General features: G+C 45.2%; 1 pseudogene; it reads right to left on the bottom strand.

Moving 5' to 3' along the window:
• Positions 1 to 245: 245 nt before the first annotated feature.
• Positions 246 to 15807, bottom strand: LOC127032328 (C-type lectin domain family 2 member D-like; annotated as a pseudogene).
• Positions 15808 to 16580: the final 773 nt, after the last annotated feature.

Here is a 16580-nt window from a genome sequence, read left to right as displayed (position 1 = left end):
TTTCCCTTTGTTGTGAGACTCAAGGGATTTGGGTCTTGGGGTCCCCAGGGAAGGTTTTTGGGGGGACCAGAGTGCCCCAAAACACTCTAATTTTTTGGGTGGTGGCAGCTTTACCAGGTCCAAGCTGGTACCTAAGCTTGGAGGTTTTCATGCTAACCCCCATATTTTGGACGCTAAGGTCCAAATTTGGGACTGGGGTTATGATATGAGTGGCAGCGTTTGTGAAAAAGATAGAATCCACAAGCCAGTAGCAATATTATATTTTTCTTTTCTCTGCTAGGGGCTTTTAAGCAAAGAGAAACAGTTTGGTTTTAAAGGGAACTGGCTTGCATATTCAGCAAGGAACCATTAAGCTGTGACAAAAGGCTCTTTTGTGACACAATAGCACTCCCATTAGCAGTCAAATACCAGCACTATACACATGCAAATAAAGTGGTTTTTCTGGTTTACTTTACATTGAAAAAATTAGCTAGAGGAAGAAAGGGAAAAAGGCACTGTTGCTAGGCAGACCCCAGGAGACAACAGAGCCTGCAGTTCAGACAATAAACACCAGAGGGCACCCCAACACAAGAAAACAGGAACCATGACTTCCAAGGAAAAAAGGGAGGCAGAAGAACAAATCAAAGAAGCTGAACACAGGCGACAACTGGAAAAAAGACAAAAAGAGGTGGAGCTGAAATAAAAGGAAGAAAGCATCAAACTGGCAGCCTACAAAACAGAACAAGCAGCCAAAGAGGCAGCCCACAAAAGAAAACTAGAAGAAGAGGAGGTGGCCCACAGAAGGAAACACGAAGACTGGCCTCAGAATCTATGAGAACTGTGTTTCCCAGCCCAGTTTTCCATCGAAACACAGGTTTGAACCAGTCCTCAGTGAGTCGACAGGGGTCAAAATCTCCAGTTCAGAAAGCAAAGTGACGACTAATCATTCTCCCACATTCCGAAGGCCTTGCATTGCCTTTTGTCTTGGCTTTGTGCATCAGTCTGGCCTGCTGCAGACCCAGCGTCTCCCTGTGCTGCATCTTGAGCTGCTGACACCTTTGTCGTCATTCAGATACGCGCATTCACCTCCTCCCCTTATTTGAAACCTGAAACACAAAGGCCATGGGATTTAAAAAACAAACCACTCCACTGGAATCAGTGGGGCAGATTCCCAGCTGGCGTAAGTCATATAGCTGCACTTAAGTTGCACAAGTCTATGGAGCTATTCCAATGCACCAGCTGAGAATATCTCCCTGCACGTTAGTCACCTTAGAACATGATAGAAAGGGAATGTAAAGAAAAGGACTTACTGGTTCTTGAATGGGGTGCCATTTACCCATTTCCAGGGCTTGTCTACTTGTTCCCTGGTAAGGCCAATTCAGGTTTCTGAGCGTCCCTTATAGTGCAGCATGAACTCCTTATTAAAAAAAAAAGTGAAAACAAATATTATGCATTACATGTTACTGAGATGCAATAAAGACACAACTGTCTGCATCACATTCCACACGTGTAACTCGCTTACAGGACCAGCCTATGCAATAATATATATCAGAGACTGAGGGAAAAAATCCAATAGTTTTTTTTAATACTTGGAACTTAAGACCACGTGAACAATTTTAACATGCTAATTATCCCCAGAAGTACTCAGGCCCTGATCCCATAAGTGGCTAACGGGGGATCACAAATTGAAATGAGTCAACAGTGTGATGCTGTGGGCAGAAAAGGCTATTTTTATATTATTAAGAATATATTAATAAGAATATTATTAGCCCATCAGCGATGAGTGCAACATAAGAACCTCTATAGACTGGACTAGAATAGACTCAGCTTGGGCAGACCCCTGCCTCTGGGAGTGCAGGAATCTGGTTGCGTGGAGCGCACTGTAGGATCAGGGCCTTATTTTGGCTTCGCATCATGAGACGGCACCGAGGCATCTCCTTGTTCTAGAGTTGCTGAGTCCTAGCATAAAATATTCCTCAGATTTAACTACAGAATTCCCTGCAGCATCTCCGCAGTTATTACCTACCTATTGCCAAGCCCGGACTACTGGGATTGCAGAGTTTATCACCTTTTCCTCCCAGGTGTCAACTGTAGCCAGGGAGGCACCGAGCGAAGAGCAGTTTCTCTGGCTAGAGTTCCAATCCCCATCGACCTGTGAGAAGTAGTAGCATTTCCATGGGTATGTTCTGCCCTGGGACCCGATCCAATTGACTGGACATGTGGAAGCAGCATGATTTGGGCAGGGCCTACTGCTAACCACTGAAAATGAAATTAACACAACAGTGAGGAACTTTCCCCATCCCTTCTCTGTACAAGATTCAGAGGCAAAGAGTGATATTCCACCCCGGGCTGAGAGCCTGCGTACAAAGATTAACCCCACTCCCGCACTTAAGCTCTCAAAATAAGACATAAGTGGTCCAAAGATTGTGCGCGGAGTCTACACTTGGGTGACAAGAACATAAGAACGGCCACACTGGGTCAGACCAATGATCCATCTAGCCCCGTGTCCTGTCTCTGACAGTGGCTGCTGCCAGATGCTTCAGAGGGAATGAACAGAACAGGGCAATTTATCAAGTGATCCATCTCCTGTGACATCCAGCTTCTAGCAGTTGGAGGTTTAGGGACACCCAGAGCATGGGGATGCATCCCTGACCGTCTTGGCTAATAGCCATTGATGGACCCATCCTCCTTGAATTTACCTACTTTTAATTGAACCCAGTTATATTTTTGGCCTTCACATCATCCCCTGGCAAGGAGTTCCACAGGTTGACTGTGCACTGGGTGAAGAAATACTTCCTCTTGTTTGTTCTAAACCTGCTGCCTGTTAATTTCATTAGGTGACCCCAGTGCGTGTATTATGTGAAGGGGTAAACAGCATTTCCCTATTCATTTGCTCCAGGCCATTCATGATTTTATAGACCTCTATCATCTCCCCACTTAATTGTCTTTTCTAAGCTATATAGTCCCAGTCGTGTTAATCTCTCCTCATGAGGAAGCTGCTCCGTTCTCCTGATCATTTTTATTGCCCTTCTCTGTATTTTACTTGGAATGTTCAAATACCCCGTCTGTAGCTTATATTGTTAGATATAAGATCAACACCGGAGTTTAACCAGATTAGCTCTGCCACGAAGCTTTGATCCTGCATCATGAAAGGCTACAGGAGCTTTGCCGTTGAGCTCAATGGGAGGAACGCCAGGCCCCAGATCCCCAGTATAAATTCCATCATAGCTCATTAGCAAGCAATGGAGGTGAACAGCTTAATGTGCAATGTACCTGGAAGCTCGCAATCAGACACAAAAACCGCAGGCTGATGGCAGGGTTTTATGAAATGGACATGCCAATACTGTGGAATAACATCGTCACCGGGGGACTTGGCCTTTAAGGAGAGATGGGGCCTGCCTGATCTGTGCCATATATAATTGTGTGCTTCCCAGCCTGAGCGGCTGGGACTAAGGGGGGTGAAATAAATTAATTGAGAGTGGAACCACAGATAGTGGGTAGGAGCCTCTGGAAGACTCTGAGGCAGGGTCTGCGGGAGGCTGTTACTCCAGCCTGGGGAGGCAAGTGCTCCATCCCAGAGACATGGAAAGGTAACCCAGAAGGAACTGGGAACTCACTCTGGAGGGTGGGACTTTTACCTGTACTCTTGTTACCCTGGAAGGGGGTTATGTTTGTTTGTAACATAGCTGGAGGGACCGGCCACATTTCCAGCACTGACTGGTGTCTGGCAAACGAAGAACGCCCACCTTGGGGAAGGAAACTGAGGCCGGGAGTGCTGTTTGGCCAGCAGAGGCCAGCAGAGGTGGCCTGAAATCACATTTAGACTTCATGTGAGATCTCTGCATGCCTAAATGCTAGGCAGGCATCTAAATTATGATCTCAGGTGCTGAGAACCTATTTATATATGCAGTTATGGTAAGTGCAGACAGAGCCATGCATTTTTACACCCAGGGCTCCAGCCTTCCTATCTGCAAACGTGACCATTCAGGGATGGAAAATGCCCCTAAACCACTATCAATTTTACACGTTCTAGGAAAATCTCTATTGTTGTGGCCCATTTATGATTACACCGCTACCTTGATATAATGCTGTCCTTGGGAGCTGAAAAATCTTACCGCATAATAGATGAAACAGCGTTATATTGAACTTGCTTTGATCCGCCGGAGTGCGCAGTCCTTCCCCCAACCCCGAGAGCACTGCTTTACTGTGTTATATCCAAATTTGTGTTGTATCGGGTCGCGTTATATCGGGGTAGAGGTGTACTTAGATATGGATGGAGGTGTGCATAGAATGTTACACGTAAGAATTAAGACCTGGCTACTTCCCAGAGGAACCGACAGTCTAATACAGACAAAAAATGACATGGAACGTTACGTTTGCAAAGTCAAACACTGAAAAGTTAAGGCCAGGAGGCCACTCAAAATCCCAGCTTCTAACAAATCTCTACTGAACACCTATGAATGGAATTTTTTCAAAGGCTTATAACTTCCCCAAATTTGGGTGGCTTTTCATGGGATCGCCAGCAGCACGCCCTTGACACAAAGGGTATGTCTACACCGAACTGTTAACTCAGGCTCTTCCCCAGGTTTTAGCTCCCGTCCACACAGGTAAAAACAGTGACGTGTTTGGAGGTGATTTATGCCCACACTAGCTGACCTGGCTGGGGGATGGATTAGGATCTAGGCTCCAGTTTAACTCAGTCTGGAACCCACCAGCTTTGTAGGGAGGACACAGCCTAAATCGCTCAAGTGAATGACGCTATACAAATCATTCAAGTGCAGATTATCATCCAAGGCCTTTCCCACAACACCCCCTGAAGGACAGAGAAGTTCTCCCACAAGTGACTGGGAAGAAATCCCGGAGGGTCTTGGCACAAAGAACCATGGAAAGTCCTAGCGAGACATGGGACGACACAACTAGTGAGGACACAGTAACTCGGGTAGGACTTTGCTGTGGGGATGCCTGCACCTAGGTGAAGCTAGCCTGGGTGTTCCAACCTGGGGGCCAAACACCTGCGTTATTTGTGCCGTGTAGACAAACCCAAAACCACCTCCCCTGTCAAATTTCAAGTCTCCACTCCAAAGCAGAGAGGCCCTAGAGATTCTCAGCCAGAAGTTTGTAAGAATTATTTTGATGGGGGTGAACCAACTAGTTTCAGCCAGAGGGATGAAGCAAATCAGGCTCTTTGCTTTCCTATCACATGCTGGTTCAACACTACTAAGGTTGGGGAGGCTGGATTGTGCATCTTCCATGATTCAGACTGTGAAGGGAAAACAAACACCAAAAACTCAATTAGGAATTGCTGTCAACTCACCCGCCAAAACAATAACAGCACTAATGAGAAAAACTAGAAAGAGAACCGTGACTAATGTATATTTCCACACGATATGGAAAAGCCAGAAGTGAGATTCATCTGAAAAAAAAAAACCAAAAAAAAACCCATTAATGTTCTTGAGGAGAGATAGTGAAGCCACATTTATCAACAGTGTCTGCAGCCAAGCCCCCAGTGGCCAAGTATTGTTTTGCAATTGCTATCTGTTATGAACTGCACTTGCTAGTAAATCCTGGGGAATGTAATATTGTGCACTATAGCCAAAGCCCTGTGTATTCTACAATTCTATGGAGGCAGGGTTCATACCTTGCTGCATAATTGTGCTCCAGAATCTGACCTTTAATCTAAAAATACATGTTTATAGTCCCCGTGGTTGCAAAGAACAGCTTGAAAAGGTGACATGAGTGTAACCGATGCAGCAGTATCTGCCTGAGTCTGCAGAAAGCCTGAAACAACAGCTTGGAGAGAGGGCAACTACCCAATTCATCACTATGGGGTGTTAACACTAAAACTTACAGATAACAATATGACACATATAGAAAAGGTAGGAACAGAGTAAAATAAGCTTAATTTATTATAACTAGAGCTGTTTGAAAAATGAACAATTTCACAACAGTTGTGAAATTGCTTTCATCTTGCAGGGTTTGAAATGCCCTCCTTTTTTAATTTTTCAATTTTTTTCAAAAATTTCAATGGTCAAAAAAAAAATATTCAAGATGAAAAACATTAAATTAAAAACAAAACAAGGAGTCCTTGTGGCACCTTAGAGACTAACAGATTTATTTGGGCTTAAGCTTTTGTGGGCTATAACCCACTTCATCAGATGCATGGAGTGAAAATACGGTAGGCAGGTATAAATATACAGCACATGAAAAGATGGGAGTTGCCTTACCAAGTGGGGTGGGGGATTCAGAGCTAAGGAGGCTAATGCAATCAAGGTGGATGTGGCCCATTTCCAACAGTTGACAAGAAGGGGTGAATATCAACAGAGGGAAAATTACTTTTTGTAGTGACCCAGCCACTCTCAGTCTTTATTCAGGCCTAATTTGATGGTGTCCAGTTTGCAAATTAATTCCAGTTCTGCAGTTTCTTGTGAAGTTTGTTTTAAATACCATGGCCCTGCCCATCCTTTCCGCCTGAAGCCCCACCCATGGTGCCACCCCATTCCACCCCTTTCCCTGGGGCCCCTCCCCCTGCTTCTTCCTTTCCGAACCCCCACTGTGGCCGTGAGACTGGAGAAGCTCTGTGCCCCTGCCATGGCCCCGGGGCCAGAGTGGGGAGGAAGCAGGAAGCAAGCGCTCTTCCAGCCCCGTTATCCCATGTGGTAATCCACCATTGACTGATTGCATTATCTTTTTCATATTTAATCTCATAAGAGCTCACATTTTAAATTTATCTGATGCCACCAGAGAATTTCCACCAGATGCGGCAGAAATCCAGGACCACTGAAGCAGAATTTAAATCCAGTTTGCCACAGAGTACATAGGGCTGGCCTGTAGTGTTATGTTATGTAACAATTAGTGTGGAAATTTACACTGTCTTCTAAGACATGTGAAGGAGACACAATACTGAGCATCTATGCAGCTATTTATTGTCCTCCCACAACCTCCAATGGTTAATAAATAGGATCAGACAAGGATAGGGCCTGAGTCATGCCAGAACACTCCAGTTCTGGTACTTCTGTTGGGAGGAGAACAGCATTCTGCTACACCTGATAAAAGTACAATTCTCAGAAGTACCGGAACGCTGTGAACCTTTTGATTAAAGGCTCATTGGTAAGCTTGTAAACACGGCAATTCTTTCCATATTTCTTTTTCGTTCTTCCGTCTGTCTAATGACAGCAAAGCTTCGCTTACCTGGTCTGTTTTTTGTCTGTGAGCCTGGAGGGTTAGTAAGTGCCTTAGCTGTCTCTCCTCCATTCTCTGATTGATCCATGTAGCAGGTGGGGCACATTGCTTTCCTGTATCTTCTGAGTATCGCCTGGCTGCAAGGAAGTGTACGTTATTCAAACGTGGCAGAGCTAGTTTCTGTTACTGAGTGTCTTATAGTACCACCGAGAGGCCTCGACTTGAGATCAACACCACAACAGCCTAAGTATTGTACACCTATGTCATAAGAGACAGCTGTAAGCAATGCTGGCCCTGAGTTTTCTCCCATAGTCAGGATCTCCTGTCAATTTGCAACAGCACAGCATTGGCAATAGCTGTGACTAAGGCTGCCTAAGTGTTTCCATCATAATCCCCTGTTAAATCGCTGTCTGAGACTTTCACCCGTCCATCTGAACTTTTCCACGTCAGGGCTGGCTTAGGATAAATTTTTCCAGATTTGGAGCAAAAGTAGCTCAACATTTGGGGGTGTGCGTGTGAAAGGAGAATAAAATAAGTATACATGTGCCCCATTCATTATTGATGTTGTTATGATTGACCACAACAATTTGTTCATCATCATTTATAAGCCATTTTGGTGTTGCTGAATCTGCATTTTTCTCCAAAAGGAAGAAAAATGTCTTCCATTTCTAGCGGTGTAGCAGCCTCCCAAATTCATTGCACTGAGAGAGTCAGTTCTGGAGCCATGTAAGCAGGAGGTAGTTGTGATGTCAGGGATGCTACAACCCGAGATCCATTTCCGTGGATGAGTTAAAGACAGTTGCCTTGGCATTGTGGGTTCTGAGCGGTAGATTTCACAGGCTGGTTGTTTTCCATGGCAGAACGTGTGGGCCCCTTCACAGCTGCCTTTCCTCTGAGGCTGGTGTGCTGAGGGGCTCCCCTCTCCTGTTTCAATCCATTTCAATCCCTGGTCTCAGCCACGCTGAGCCTCAAGGCGCATTTCTACTCCTCCTCCGGCCAGCAAGGGGAGTGGGGAGCACACGGTGAAACTGGGGACAGGTTGAGAAAAGTGTGTTGGGGATAGAAAGGGTTGGAGAGGGATGGAAAGGAGAGAAGGAGAAGGGGGAGACTCAGAGAGAGGGAGGGGAAAGAAAGATTAATAGTGGGGAGGAGAAATGAAAAATTGAGGGAAAAAGAGGCGCAGGCACAGAAGGAAAAGAGAAATGTGGAAGGAACACACACACACATGCTTCTACTTGGCTGGCTAGGGGATCTGCAGGAGGATACAGAGTCCTTTTGGACACATCTCACCTCTTGGCAGTATTCTCTTTCCTTTCTCCAAGCTGATGCAACATCGTGTGTCCACTTGACAAGGACACCCAGGATAACGTGTCATAGTTCCCTTTCGTTTTTATTTTCTTTCACCACCATCCCTGTCTCTATAATCAACATGATGTAGGCCAGTGGATCTCAAGCTTTCCAGACTACTGAACTCCTTTCTGGAGTCTGATTTGTCTTGCGTACCCCCATGTTTCACCTCACTTAAAATCTATTTGCTTACAAAAGCAGATATAAAAATACAAACGCATTACAGAACACTATTACTGAAAAATTACTGCCTTTCTCATTTTTACCATACAATTATAAAAGAAATCAATTGGAATAGAAATATTGTACTTCGATTTCAGCAGATAGTCTATAGAGCAGTATAAACATGTCAATGTCTGTATGAAATTTTAGTCGGGACTGACTTCACTAGTGCTTTTTATGTAGCCTGGTGTAAAACTAGACAAATATCTACATGAACTGATGTGCCCCCTGGAAGACCTCGGTGTACCCCCAGGGGTGTTGAGAACCACTGATGTAGGCAACCTTACTCTGAAGAGGGCTTGTATCGATTAGTCTGGTTGCTTAGACAGATGTACATGGGACTTTACAGAAAAATTAAAGTCTCCAAAAAACTTAGAATCTAAATTACACACCCAACTCTTCAATTTCCTCTCCTCTGCTCCTCTGCACAATACAAGACTCACGTCTTACGTGGGAGCTAAGAGCTGCTCAGCAGACAGACGAATGTGAAGGGCCCAGAAAAGAGTGAGTGCCACCCACAGGGTAACAGTCGTAAACTCTTCCAATTGAGAGTGACTTTCCAAAGACCAGCTGGGAGTCAGAACATGAACATATAAGGATAATCACCAGATGAATGTCATCTAATCACAGCAAAAAGGCATGTCAGGAGATTTTCTTGGCAGTTTTTTGTGGCAACGGTGAGTCACTGGTATATGAGTATGCAAGATGAAAGTCTTCATAGAAAGAGGACACAGCAAACTCAGATAATTGTGATGGGTTAAATCCTTCTCCCAGGGACATGTAAACCTTTCTAAGGTTCCTTTCAGCTGCAGAATAGCTGCACAAAAGATGGTTAATGGCCTGGCCACGTTTTTATGTCATGTGGTCCTAGGTGAATGGGGAGAGATAGGTGCCCCCACATGGGAGCCACAACAACCAGCTGGCTAGGGGGCTCCTTGCCTGAACTAGCCAATGGGAGATGGCATGAGAGGGAGGGTGTCCAGCACCAGGTTTACAATGGCACCACTGGTGACGTGGTGGCAGGCCCACACTCAGAAGGGTCTCTGGTGCCCTGACTGGGGCCCCTGCCCCCGTCTCCACCTGTGGTCCGCCCTCAGGCCATGTCCCCACTCACTCCCCTCCACCCCCTTCCACCCGTGTGCTTGACGGGCCTTGGGAGGAAGAGGCTAAGTGAGGGCAGGCCCTCAGGGTGGAGCATGGGTGGGGTCTTGGGGAGGAAAGAGGCAGAGCCGGCAGGGGCCTTAGGTCGGAGCGGGGGGGGGGCGGGGCCACGCTGTGGGCGCCGAGGCCCACAAAAGATTAATCCAGTTGGGGCGTGTCCTAAGCACCATCCCTGTCACGGAGTTAGGTCCTTAAATCCAGGCTACAGGGAAGCATCTCTCGCTGCTTGCCAGGGACCCCTCTCCAGCAGCCATGCGGCTTCTGTGCCAAAATCGTTTCTTGCGGGAAGTTTGGGCACCTGCTTCACTATATTAAAAAAATAGGAGAGGAGCTGCCAACCTTATGACTTTTAGCCCAGTGGGCAGAGCACTCACCCAGGAGGCAGGAGACAGGTTCAATCTGCCTGCTCTACTGGATGGCAAGAATGAATTTGAATGGGAGCAGAGAAGTATCTGTGGAATGTCTGAGCTTTGCACTGGGAAGGGTGGCTACATGGGGTGGGAGGGTAAGGTAAATTTTGGGGTGGCTATAGCCCCTGCAAGGTCCCCCCTCCACAGCGCCGCCCCGGTGACAGGTATTTCTTAGATGCAATCTTGTTTGTTTACAAGGCATGTGTCATAACATTTTTTCCCAGATCTGGACCTTAGCGTCCAAAATATGGGTGTTAACATGAAAACCTCCAAGCTTAGGTACCAGCTTGGACCTGGTATCGCTGCCACCAGCTAAGAATTATACAGTGCCTAGCTCACTGTGGTCTCCCCAAAACCTTCCCTGGGGGATCCCAAGACTCAGATGCCTTGGGTCTTACAACAAAGGGAAATAACCCCCTCCCCTTGTTTCCTTGTTACTTCCTCCCAGGCTCCCCTCCCTGGATGACCCTAGGAGATTCCCTGCTTCCAGTCCTGGAAACACAAGTACCGAGAGATCTAATCTTTCTCCCCCTCACCCAGAGGGTACGCAAAGTCAGGCTTAGTAAATCTAACACAAAGAGATTTTCCCCCTGACTTCTTCCTCCCACCAATTCCCTGGTGAGCTGCAGACTCAATTCCCTGGAGTCCCCACTAAAGAAAAACTCCAACAGGTCTTAAAAAGAAAGCTTTATATAAAAAAGAAAGAAAAAGACATTAAAAATAGTCTCTGTATAACGGTGAAAATATACAGGGTCAATTGCTTAAGAAAAAAAGTGAATAAACAGCCTTATTCCAAAAGAATACAATTTAACACATTCCAGGAACTACACACATGTAAATACAAAAAAAACAATATAAACCTATTGTCTTACTATCCTTGTACTTACAACTTGGAAACAGAAGATTAGAAAAACCTGGAGACAGAAAAATCACTCTCAGAACCGAGAGAGGGAACAGAACAAGAACAAAGGACAAAGAACTCACACCCAAAACTTCCCTCCACCCAGATTGAAAAAGTCTTGTTTCCTGATTGGTCCTCTGGTCAGGTGTTTGGTTCCCTGTGTTAACCCTTTACAGGTAAAAGAACATTAACCCTTAGCTATCTGTTTATGACAGCATGTACAAAGTCTTGAGTCTGTGAACCCAGAAAGAAGCAAACAGCAAGAAATAGCTTCTTCACAGACAATCTTTTCCTCCTGCACCCTTGACCTAAAAACCAATCACCAGCTTTCTACCTGGGTCAGACACCAGGCTTCGGATGCTCCTGGTCCTTTTGTGTTCTGCCACACACACACACACACACACACACACACACACACACACACACACACACACACACACACACACACACGGTAGGTGACTCCAGAACACACAGGCCACAGACACACACATGCAGGGTAGGTGAATCTAGAACACACACACACACACACACACACACACACACACACACACACACACACACACACAGAGTTGGGAGAAGACTCACACACACACACACACACACACACACGGTAGGTGAATCCAGAACACATACATACACACACACAGAGTAGGTGAATTCAGAAACACACACACACACAGAGGTACGGTGGGTGAATCCAGTGCGCGCACACACATTCACACACGCAGAGTGGGGAGAAGAGCCCTATGAATCAGGAAGATGGAAAGAAGCCAAAGGGTGCTGGCAGAATGCTAACGGCTCTGTTGCATAAACACTTCCTGATCCGCTCCCCGAGCTGCTTTTGTGACCATATTTGTTCACTTCAGTGTCTCATTGCACCAAGCTAGCGAAGCCCAGATGGGTACGTTAGACTCTCGCCTGCAGTGATATCGTACTATGTGGTTCATAACTGTTATTTGGCTGTTTTTGTGAACTCTATGCTGCTGTTTCCAGCTTCCTTTCACGTTTATCTTTCTTGGTGGCCCTTCTGCCCGGGAGATTTTGATTTTTCTGTTTGCTCGTGGCTGCAGTAATGAAGATATGACCCACAGTGAGCAAGTATGGACTTACCAGGGCATTCAGCGAGTAGGTATGTGGACAATTTCAATCTTCCACAGGTAAAACAGGGACTGATGTGGAGAAGGATAATGTTGGACATAGTGACCAGAAAGAACAGTGAGTGAGCCTGAGAAGGACAGTGAGGGTGGGATCTAAGTTTACTGGTTACATTTTTTCCTGTTCTAGTTACTCCCCAAATTCAGACAGTTTAACCTGCCACCTCAGCATCATCAGAGTGACTGTTGTTAACAAGGCAAAATATGCAATGCACGAACTGCTTAAAAACTGCAGCGCAGAAAACGTAAAAAGTTATAAGTGGTCAGCCTGGCAGAGGTGCTGGGCAAGTTTGCAATGTAGCCCCCTCTATCTCTTCTGAAATCAATGACAAACCAGGGACAAAATTAAAGTGAGGAAGGAGAATGCCTCACGCTACCCAGTTTCTGCTTTGGGGTGATAGACTCTGCAAGTGAAACTCTCTAACATGACAGCGTTGCAGATCAGACAGACCACCCTATGGAAGTTTTTTGCAACAGAGCTGAGGTACACGAGGGAGGGACCTGGCCCCATTAGATTTTTGTGACCTGGGGAAAGCAAAGCATGATGGTGGCAACTTTTTGTAAAACAGAAAAAAAATCACTATATAAATTATATTTGAAATCGGTGTCAGAAAATATTTTTGAAGGCGAGACTTTTTTTCTAATCAGGGTAGACAAATTCTTACCTTTTCTGGCCTCTCAAAGACCATACTAAATATCTAGCGTTTGTCTCATAGCATGGGCCAGTGACTAGAACTCTGTGGTGGCAGGCACCGTGTAAACTACAGCTGGTTAGAAAATGGGATGTTCTACAGAAAATGCAGACAGAATATATATGGAGCTATACCTATCTCATAGAACGGGAAAGGACCCTGAAAGGTCATTGAGTCCAGCTCCCTGCCTTCACTAGCAGGACCAAGTATTGATTTTTGCCCCAGATCTCTAAGTGGCCCCCTCAAGTATTGAACTCACAATCCTGGGTTTATCCCTCCCCCTCTGCAAAGTTTTCAATAGGAGTCTTTCCACTGATTTCAGGGGGAGTTGGATCCAGCCCTAACAACACAGGGCATGGTCTGCCTGCCAGTGCCGTCTGAAAAAAACTTTTGCATATTTCAAAATTTCCAAGGCCCCCAAAATAGTTTGGCCAAAATCCAAAAAATAGTTCGTTTTTTGGTCAAAAAAGCAGCTTTTATCTTTAAAAATCTAACTCTTAATTTCTAAATATTGGAGTGAGCACATCAGCCCACAGAAACGTGTTTAAAAAGAAAGTTATATTGAGAGCCATCAGATACCAGACTTCATTCACTATTAAATGTTCATAGCACCAAGAGATACATCCATCAGGATCATAGTCCTATTACGCAATTAATGTCCAAGCTCCCCATGTCTTTATTTTCCCCTCCCCAGACTGATGAAGGAGAGTGAAAAGTTTCTGGCTCAATGGAGCATTTAAAACCATTTTTTGGAAGCATTGCATGGGGGCAAGAAAACCAAAGTAGTGCACTTCTTTTTATGCATGTCTGCTGAGACTTACCACATGGTAAAATTGTGTAGCACAGAGGATCTGAGAGAGTGGTCTGCAGGCTGCTTGGTGAGGCTCAGCAGAGAGCTAGCTGGTCGCAGAGCACTGGCTCTTTCTCCTTGTTTCAGCTGCCAAAAAAAAAATCATAGATAAAAGTGTTACATAGGTTCTTAATCAGAATCAACCACTGCAGTTAGAATCATAGAATAGAATCATAAGACTGGAAGGGACCTTGAGAGGTCATTTCTAGTCCAGTTCCCCGTTAGCCACAAGGACCACTGCATGGTAGGGAATGGAAGGAGAAGAGAATCCATAGGTTGAGCTACGTATTTAAATATGGTCCACGCAATGAACACATTTGGGAAATCCTGCGTTTACCCTCAGTGCGTTGCAGTGTGAAACAGGGGTTCTAAAACAGTCCCATCTGAATGCGAGGTAGGGTTTAACCTCAGCCACTGTGATGTATAAGGAGACAGGACAAAGAGGGTTTGCTGATTTTCTCTGACCCTTGTGTAGCTCTGAGAGGATCTTGAGGCGGAATTTATTCGATCCGTTGTTACAACATTTTCCACTATAAATTGCAAAAGAGATAACGAGTGGGTACTTTGAACAGAGCTAACTAGCCAGGGGGCTGAACCAACACCCAGCCAATTTAAAGAATTCCAGGATGGTGCCGGCAGCCGAGCCACACCCAATCTTGTTTGATCTTATCCAACTCCCGCTCAATTTGATGAATTCCAAGATGGCACCTGCAGCCCAGCCATGACCTGTATGGCAAATATGTCCAACGGAGAGTGATGTGAAATGGGAGTACTTCCGTACACGGCATTCTACAACTAAAACCCGAGACTGCTGTTTTTTAAAAACAGATCGAAAGCTTGCGAGACTCATTCCCCTTTCTAAACTGGACTCTGCTGTCTTGCATCTCGTGCCGGCATTTACCCCAGTGCAGAGGGTGTTTGAAACACTTCCATTCTGATTTAGTCAGATGTTAGGCAGTGTGCCCATGCCCATAGAAGTAAATGTAACTGGGGTGCTGGAACAATGTGTATAGTATGGGAGGGGGAGGCCTGGGAGCGATTGACTCAAGCTGTAAACACTGTATATGATGGAAACCATTTCAAGCCAGGGGATCTGCTGTTACACCCCCAGCACACCTAGTTCCAGCACCTATGAATGTAGCCCTTCTACCAGATGAAGTCAGAAGCAATAAGGGCTGGGTTCAGTATCTAGTGGTTCCTTTCAACAATATGACACAGAAGCGGCTTGAGCCCCCAACCCAGAAATCTGGGAAAATTGCACACCACCCCGGGCACCTCAATGACACAGTACTTCCCCTCTCGCAAGCACTGCATCTGTGTATAGCAAAGAAAACTTCTAATGAAAAGAGGTAAAGAAACCCAGCAATCATTCAGGAAAGCGCCACAAGCAGGATTCGAAAACATGACCATGAGCAAAACGCTCACCCCGGAGTACGCTGGGCAGTGGCCTTTGCCTCAGTTCCTCACCTTGTGGTGTGAAAGTCCAACAAACAAATGTTCCTTTAACACGTCGCTCCCCTTTCCTTCTACTGTATCCCACTTGCAGTTGTTGGCTTTAGTTGGCTCTTAATGGGGGATCCTCTCTGCTAGTGCAGACTGGGCAGTCTTTTTCACTACAGTAGATATAAGACTTAGCACGTTCTTGGTTATCAATGATCTCAGCTCTAGTGATTCATAACAAAAGACTCTCAAGTGAGTCTAATCAGCTCTGTCATGAAATGCTGGAGAGAGAAAGGGTCAGATGGTGTCTATAACCCTTGTGCAGAGCCAAACCACCGCTCAGCTGCTGTGCTTGAAATATTCTGCAGTATTCCAGTAAGCGATCAGATGTCTGCCAAAATAAGAGGTGTGGCTTATGAGAGTGAGGCTCTAGCATGGGTAGTTTGGACGGGCAGCAACCAGATGAGGGTTTGAGCCAATGAGGGAAAGGGAAAATAGTAGTGGTGTTCTTCCACAATCAGCCTCCAAACGAAGTCCCACTGATTTGAGATGCTAACATTAGATGCCACTTAGAGCTGGTCAGAACTCCAAATTTCTGTTTCGCCGGAAGTTTTGATGTGTCGAAATCTTTTCATTCCGAATCAGAACACACGCAAATATATATGAAATTTTCTACCAAGTTGGAAATTTCGAAAAATGTTTGGATTTAGAAAAAAAATTGTATTGGCATTTTAAAACCTTTGGTTAGAATTTTTTATTTTATTTGATGGGGCTTTTAATTTACATTTTTGTTATTATTCCATGTATTAGTGCACAATATGCATTACTGCTATTGATGTTATCAAATGACAAAGTTGAAATAGTCCATTATTTTGTTTAAAATCATGAAAGATGGCAGCTTCTCAGTACTGATAGATACTTTGATCTAGAAAACATAAGCTGTAGCTCCTGTTTGCATTTGTAAATGAAACAGTCTGATATGAAAAACGTTTCAATGAAAAATGCCTGACCTGTTCAATTGCCCCTCAGAGTAGATTGTTCAGATGTTAAAAATATGATCAGGGAAGGTCTCTGGGTTCTGCTGGGTTTTGGGGGTGTGGCTCCTTCTTAATTGGGGGGGGAGGGGAAATTGGCATAATGTCCCAAATTTGCTTCCTGCAGCATCAGAATGAGCTGGCATTCATAGAGATCTTCATAATATGACCCTCCTCCCTCTCTTTTCTTACATTCTTTGAGATGTGAAAT

This window comes from Gopherus flavomarginatus, chromosome 12 (assembly GCF_025201925.1).
Source record: "Gopherus flavomarginatus isolate rGopFla2 chromosome 12, rGopFla2.mat.asm, whole genome shotgun sequence".
Classification (NCBI taxonomy): Eukaryota; Metazoa; Chordata; order Testudines; family Testudinidae; genus Gopherus; species Gopherus flavomarginatus.
The sequence above is the reverse complement of the archived record's forward strand: the minus strand, read 5'-3'. Positions and strand labels throughout refer to the sequence as shown.